The sequence below is a fragment of the Centroberyx gerrardi genome, chromosome 7 (genome assembly GCF_048128805.1).
Source record: "Centroberyx gerrardi isolate f3 chromosome 7, fCenGer3.hap1.cur.20231027, whole genome shotgun sequence".
In the NCBI taxonomy this organism is placed as follows: Eukaryota; Metazoa; Chordata; class Actinopteri; order Beryciformes; family Berycidae; genus Centroberyx; species Centroberyx gerrardi.
In genome coordinates, this window is record NC_136003.1 from 31378452 (window position 1) to 31385951 (window position 7500).

General features: G+C 42.8%; 1 pseudogene across 1 annotated transcript in view; it reads left to right on the plus strand.

Annotated features, from left to right (window-relative positions):
- LOC139917403 (junction plakoglobin a-like) overlaps nucleotides 1-7500 on the plus strand; it is a 110308-nt pseudogene that overhangs the window by 66482 nt on the left and 36326 nt on the right. Inside the window, exons 4-5 of the transcript XR_013504980.1 lie at nucleotides 3167-3420; nucleotides 5147-5385. The product of XR_013504980.1 is annotated as a junction plakoglobin a-like (transcript). The remainder of the gene's footprint in view (nucleotides 1-3166; nucleotides 3421-5146; nucleotides 5386-7500) is intronic.

Consider the following 7500-nt stretch of genomic DNA (forward strand, 5'->3'; position numbering starts at 1 on the left):
AAAAACCCCAACTGCGGCGCATTCCGCTTTATCTCTGCACTTGTTTGGGAACTCTGATCAATTTGTTCAGTTCTTCAAACGTGAAATGTTTCCTCATTTAGTCACAGCACCGTTTCTAATGGAACTAAATTACGGTGTAACGCATCAGGTGGTTAGCCAGATAAAACATCAAAATGTTCAGGGTTTCACTGAGAGTACACTCTGCCTCTTCGCCGCATAGCTAGGAGTCAAACGTCTCCTCTCCTGTACTGCCTGGACTCGCACTTACACTGTTGTTTCGTTCTCGGTGGAAATGCCCCTGTTCCTCCTCCCTTTATAGAACCGACTGCTCTCCGAGACAGAAAGTACAGACTTGTGAACTCGAGAAAAACATCGGGTCCCCAGGATTGTCTGGAACACGGCGCCCCTTGACTCGTCCGCCTGCTGCAGCAACATCAAGTCCTTTCTCTTCTACGCTCACAGTATCTTTTAGCAGTGGCTCTAACACTGTACTATACCCCAAAGCTTTGTTACACTGCCAGACTTGAAGAATGGCTAAAAAACAAAAGGGAGCTCAACGAGGACTGGAGCAGCAGGGGCACATTGGCTAGAAACCCAAAACACAAGTGAGTTTGTGCTTTTTCCTCGATGTTCGTAGAGGATGACGCACCTCAAGATCGTCCACATGTGAAGTAAGAGCAATAGCTAGATCACCTCCAGACATCATTAACTCATTAACTCCATCATAAAATGAGTTGTTTTGAGTTTCAGAATTGCTTTGTTGCTTCTCTCCCATCTTTTATGAGCAAATCCTGGATCTCCGTCTTACTCAAAGCCTGCAGCAGTGTGTCCAGATCAGGTACTTACTGCAGTGGGTTCTACTACAGAGAAATGCCCCGTAAAAACTCCCCTTTCTTGTCGGAGGTGGCAAGAGGAGCATCGCTCCCTGAGGCTAAGCTAATGAGGTTGGATTCACCGGTCTGTCATCAACTCGGAGATTATTAAATCATCTATCAGGCAATTATGCCTCCTCAAGCACGACTGCAAAGTGTCTTTAATGACAGCACCTGAGGCTGAACGAGAAATAACATCCAGCTCCTTCACCTCCTCCTCCGTACACCTAGATATATTAAAAATGCTTTCCGGTTTCAACAGCAGGTGGGCGATATTCTTCTCAGTTAAGTTTGGCAATAAACCCACTTCTTCATCTAGTAAAACTTAAGTACTCTTTTTAACTTCCTCATTAACTGGATAATGTTCTGCATTGGAAGTGTTCAAATACCGTTTAAAAAGCTCAGCCTTGAGGTCATCATGTGAATGAGGAGTGTGTTTCTGGCTTCTTTGAGAAGCAAATGTCCCATGAATATTTGTTTTGAAATGACAAGTTTGAAAAAAGATTTTAAATGAAGGCCAATGTGTTCAAAGTAATCTTTTCCTCTGGAGATGAGATGGTGCTTGAAGTACAACATGGACATTTACAAGATTTCTTCATTTCTTTCATTGTTTCTCATTCGACTCGTCGTCCCCATGAATGATGCAGACACGCTCTCTGGGCCAATCAGTGACGAGCATGTCACCTTGTTTTGACCTGTAACTGTAGCACTCCCTCTTGGGCCAGTCAGTGTAATTTTGAAAATGCCATAACACAGTAGAGAAGCATCATTTCCCCCGAGTTTCATCAAAATCCCATCAGCAGTGTCAGTGATATTGCGTGTGACGGACGGACAGATGAACGAACCAATGAGCGTCTCCCCCTTGGGCCAGTCAGTGTCATTTTGAAAATCCTTTCAACAGTGACTGAATTTACCCCCCACCCCCACCCCCAAAACCACACACACACACACACACACAGTCCTGATGTCATCTCGGGGACAACAGAGAGAAAGCAGAGGCTGTCCACAACGCCCAAGTCAAAGTCTATAGTCTATTGATGGCTCAGATTTGCACGTTTTGCAGCACCGATGCACTTTGAAGAGCGTGGAGAAAGCCTCTCCTATTTTCAAGTAATCACATACTGGAGGATAACAAACAGCATTCAAGACAGTGGAGAGATGCATCATTAACACAGGGGACAGTGTCTTGCTTGCTTGGAGACCAAAAATAGGTCAAATAGTTTCAGTACATCTGCAAGTGTAATGAACTCTCTCTAACAAACTTTATAGACTCGCTAACTGTTCAAAAATGGAACAAAAAATGAGTTGATGAAACTTTAATGATTTGATGATTAGGGTTGCTGCAACAAATGGTAATATGCAGCAGGGGGAAATAGAATAAAATTAGGATATAAACAAGAATACAGTCAAATGTGGGTTGTATAAACATGTGCAACCAGTTGCAATACATTTTTAAGTAGAATGTATGAATGGGAAGTGTTTGCAAAATAACAGCAGTAAAACGTATTGAGTTAAAGTAGAAATGAATGCAGAATGCCTATATGAAAATATACTAAAATGTGAAATTCATGCCATATATAAGTAGAAGATTCTAAAATATCAAAATGCAGGCAGTATTAAATAGGTGGAATTCATTCAAATTGACACAATACATTCAAATATTACTTCAGTCATCATGTTTGCTGGATTTGTTAAATAAATAGTTGCTCATAAAATCAAAGAAAGTCTAGCAACCTAAAGTTTCACGCTGGAATTAACCAACTCGCTGAATCCTGTCTTACAATGTACAGTCATTTCTTTCTCTCTCTCTGACTATCTTGCTCACACACATACGCGCGCACACACACACACACACACACACACACACTAAAACAAACACACACACGCTGCATGTACCCATCTTGACCCCTCTTAAACATATTTTTGGATGCTATGTTCAAAGACCCAGAAGCTTTCTGTGTGTGTGTGTGTGTGTGTGTGTGTGTGTGTGTGTGTATGTGTGTATGTAAACAACACCCCCCCTTCCCTCACACTCACACACACAGACTCACAGACAGAGACACACACACACCACAAAATACATCCAAAAATACAGTACACATTGTCATTCTCTTTTGCTTTGTATTCCAGACCTCTCTCTCACCCCCTCAGTGTTCAAACACAGGCATTGTTATACACACACACACATGCACACAGACACACACACACACACACACACACACACACACACACACACACGCACACACACACAGTCTCTCATTCTCTAACCCCCTCTCTCTCTCTCCCTCCTGCAGACCTAGACGCTCAGTACTCTCTAACCCGGGCTCAGCGCGTCCGGGCCGCCATGTTCCCGGAGACCCTGGTGGAGGGGGAGGCGGCCATGCCCGTCCAATCGGATCCCTCGCAGCAGAGCAACGTGCAGCGATTGGCTGAGCCCTCCCAGCTGCTGAAGACGGCCATAGTCCACCTGATAAACTACCAGGACGACGCGGAGCTGGCCACCAGGGCGGTGCCGGAGCTCACCAAGCTGCTGGCGGACGACGACCCGGTACGATCCGCCACGATCCGCCACGATCCGCCACGATCCGCCACGCTGAGTTTAACGCTTCGGGAGCCGCAAATGTAGGCCAAAGCCTTCCTGTCACGGCCGGATTAACCATATGGGCAACTGGGCGAGTGCCCAGGGGCACCAAGACTCCCATAATTAAAAAAATAAAATAAACTGAATTGCAATAATACAGTAATACAGTATAATACAATAATACAGGCCTACATAAGTTTGGGACAACAGTGACCAAAAAATCACTCACGTTAACTTCTTGTCCCACAATGTGTCTCGCTGTTTTGTCCTCTCTTCCGCGCCCACGGGCCGCATTGATCCTCCCGATCCAAGCCCCGATCACCTTGGTACCCATCGGTCCCCGGTGACACATCGGCGTCGGGACCCCCGCCGAAATCTCGGCCGGATCACCGGGAACAAATCGACGCCCAGCTATCGGCAGCCGGCACCGTGCCCCCGGGAAACTCCGGGAAGCGTCGGCCGACGCGCTGAAACCACGATACTCTGTGTGTCTCTCTGCCGACAGAACAGACGGCTGTCAGGTGGACAGAGCTCATGCATATGCATCGAAATAAACGACTTACCGCGGTCCCTCTGTCCCAAATGCATCAAACCAGCCGGTACCAAAAGTAAAAGTATAAACTTTCTTATGATTTAGACGAATAATATACCTGTTGAGATTAGTAATGATATTTCATTAAGGTCAACAAAAGATAAAACAATAGTTCTGCACTGTATTAAGTTATGATTTCTAATAACATAATTTCACATTAAACATAATTTATAAACTGAAAATGTAGTGGAGTAGTAGTAAGCAAAAAGTATGTATAAAAAAACAATCAAGTAAAGTACAGATACTCAGAAATAATACTTGAGTACAGTAAGAAAGTATTTCTACTCTACACCATGAAGTCTTAATACAGGCATGCTTCCTGTGTTGACTAGCGGCTAAGTGGCTAACACGATTTTCCACTGAATGCAAAGTAGTCTGTCTTCTGTCACTAAACAAAACAACAAATGGAGTTTCACCTCTCTCACTACGCAGCGTAAGCTTTTAGATGATTTGCACATTTCTGTTATTTTTAGGCCATAGAAATATCCAGAAAAGACTTTGTGCTGATGGAGAACTACGACAGAATGAAGCAGCTGATCCTGCAGCAGGGAACAGTCTCATGGCAGCTTTTCACCAAAATGGTCATTATTTTATTGTATTAAAAGAAAAAAATGGAAATAGCTCATGAATGTAGTCAAGAATACAACTTTTGGTTAAGTTATCAGAGTCAAGATGGACTGGAGAAAACGCAAAAAGTTTGATTTTTCCAACATATCTGTCACTCCGCTGCCAACAGCACCGTTCTTCTCAAGGGGGCACTGCGTTGTCGCTGTGTTAAAATTTTTAATTTTTCCAAATAGAAATTCAATCACACCACAACCTTACTTTCCAGTTAGTCGTGTCTCCTCCACCTAACCCTTTCCTGCTGGAGAAACATATTTCTTTCACTTTTCGTGCACAGAGGATGTTGTTTGGATTTTAAGACATCGTGCTCATTTCAAGAAATTTTATGAGACCAAAGGCTGACACAAAAACATGCTTTATTAGAATATGCAGTGAAAAGTGAGAAAACATCTATCTATCTATTTGTTTATGTATCTATACCTTTTTTTATTTGCATTTTTTCATAGATAGATATTTTCTGTCTCTTCCAATGTCTAGGTTGTGGTGAACAAGGCGGCCATGATAGTCAACCAGCTGACCCGGAAGGAGGCGAGTCGCCGGGTGCTGGTTCAGTCTCCGGCCATGGTGGGCGCGGTGGTGCGCGCCATGACGACGGCGGTTGACATGGAGACGGCCCGGTGCGCGGCCAGCGTGCTGCACAGCCTGTCCCACCAGAGAGAAGGACTGCTGGCCATATTCAAGTCTGGAGGGATACCAGCCCTGGTCCGCATGCTGAGGTAAATACACACAGTCTGTCTGAGATTACATTACATTACATTAGATTAGATTACATTAGATTACATTAGATTCGACTCGACTCTTAGTTTACCTTATTTTATCTTATTTTATCTTAATTTTGCTTAGTTTAGATTAGTTTAGATTCAGACTAGACTACTATTCTAGACTAGGTTAGGTTAGGTTTGGTTTGGTTTGCTTCGCTTTGCTTAAATTTATCTTAATTTAGATTGGATTAGATTTGATTTGATTCGATTTAACTTTAGTAATCCCAGTGAAGACATTGTGTCATGACAGCAGCAAATCATAGGTTCTTTTCTTAGACAAAGAAAATATACAGAAAATATGAACATTAAAAATATTTAAAATATATGACAAGAAAATGAGCATATGAAGAAAAATATATTTGAATTCAGAATATACAAAATGTGCATCGTATCACATTATCTGTCTGTCTGTTTGTCCATCTATTTAGCTGTCTGTCTGTCTGTCTGTCTGTCTGTCTGCCTGTCTGTCTGTCTGCCTGTCTGTCTGTCTGTCTGTCTGTCTGTCTGTCTGCCTGTCTGTCTGTCTGCCTGTCTGTCTGTCTGTCTGTCTGTCTGTCTGCCTGTCTGTCTGTCTGCCTGTCTGTCTGTCTGTCTGTCTGTCTGTCTGTCTGCCTGTCTGTCTGTCTTCCTATCTGTCTGTCTGTCTGTCTGTCTGCCTGTCTGTCTGTCTGTCTGTCTGTCTGTCTGTCTTCCTATCTGTCTGTCTGTCTGTCTGTCTGTCTGCTTCTCTGTCTGTCTGTCTGTCTGCCTGTCTGTCTGTCTGTCTGTCTGTCTGTCTTCCTATCTGTCTGTCTGCTTCTCTGTCTGTCTGCTTCTCTGTCTGTCTGTCTGTCTGTCTGTCTGTCTGTCTGTCCCCATAAGGACATTGTCAAAGCGTTGGTGATGTTGATTGTTTCAGGATTGTGGCGTTGGCACCAGCACTCTCTCCTACTAAACCCATAATCAATCAGTCCCGCTTAAATATTTTAGCACTGCAATAGATCCAGAAGCCAGACACCCGTCTTTGTCCGAGCTCGGTGCTCAAAGCGATGACTTAACTTTTAACTTAACCTTGCAAGCTAAACCGCACGTTTACAATCCGTTTTTGTCACTCAGCTGATTCTCTTATCCAGGGTGACGAACACATTAGAGCGAGGAGAGGAGGAAGATGTGGGGGGGGGGGGGGGGGCTCAGCGTGGCTTACAGCTAATACAGAGAAGGGCTTGTTGTTAAAACACCTGTTGGAACGTCCCGTCTTTTCAGTATGAGAGCTAAGCTATTAAAAGGTATCAGAACGTATACTGAAAATATATTACATAAAATTAGAGCTCAGGTTTTCTTCTTGTTTATGTAAATTTGTACTGAGGACATCAGTTGAGCACGGTGTGATGGTATTTACAGATGGCAGATGGCAGAGCCGAGGTTACACAGGAAATAATTGAGTGCTGGATGAATAGAATTAGACTTTATACATGCACTACCCAAGTAAAAAGGATTACAGTTGTTTTTATCATCATTATTATTATGATGATGATGATTATTATTAGTAGCAGTATAAAATAATGGTATGTGTTGGTCTGTGGTACAAGATGTGTGTGGTCTACACTACATTACCAAAGGACTTACATATATTACTATATATTATATTATATTATATTATATTATATTATATTATATTATATTATATTATATTAACACAGAGATTTGGTTGTCCTGTGAAACCTGAATCCAGTACTGTATGAATACCACAACAACATTTCCAAGTATCAGAGGATTTGTAAGGACATGCTAATTTCAAAAGTGGTTTGATTGTTAATGAGGCAGCCTCGTGGTTTTGAATTGCAAAGACTGTTGACTCAGTTTATACCCATGGACCTAATATTGACAGGAATCATGACTGATATGTGGCTAACTAAGCTAGTCTTCTGCTTCTACAGTATGTCATGTCTAAAGGCATCCGTGCAAGCATAGCTAATGCTTATAAAGGCCCCTTCCATGTCTGTATAATGTCTATGGGGACGTGCACTAGCCGTCAGAAATACTCTAGAAATACCCTGGATCCATTGCACAAATAATAGTTAAATATATAGC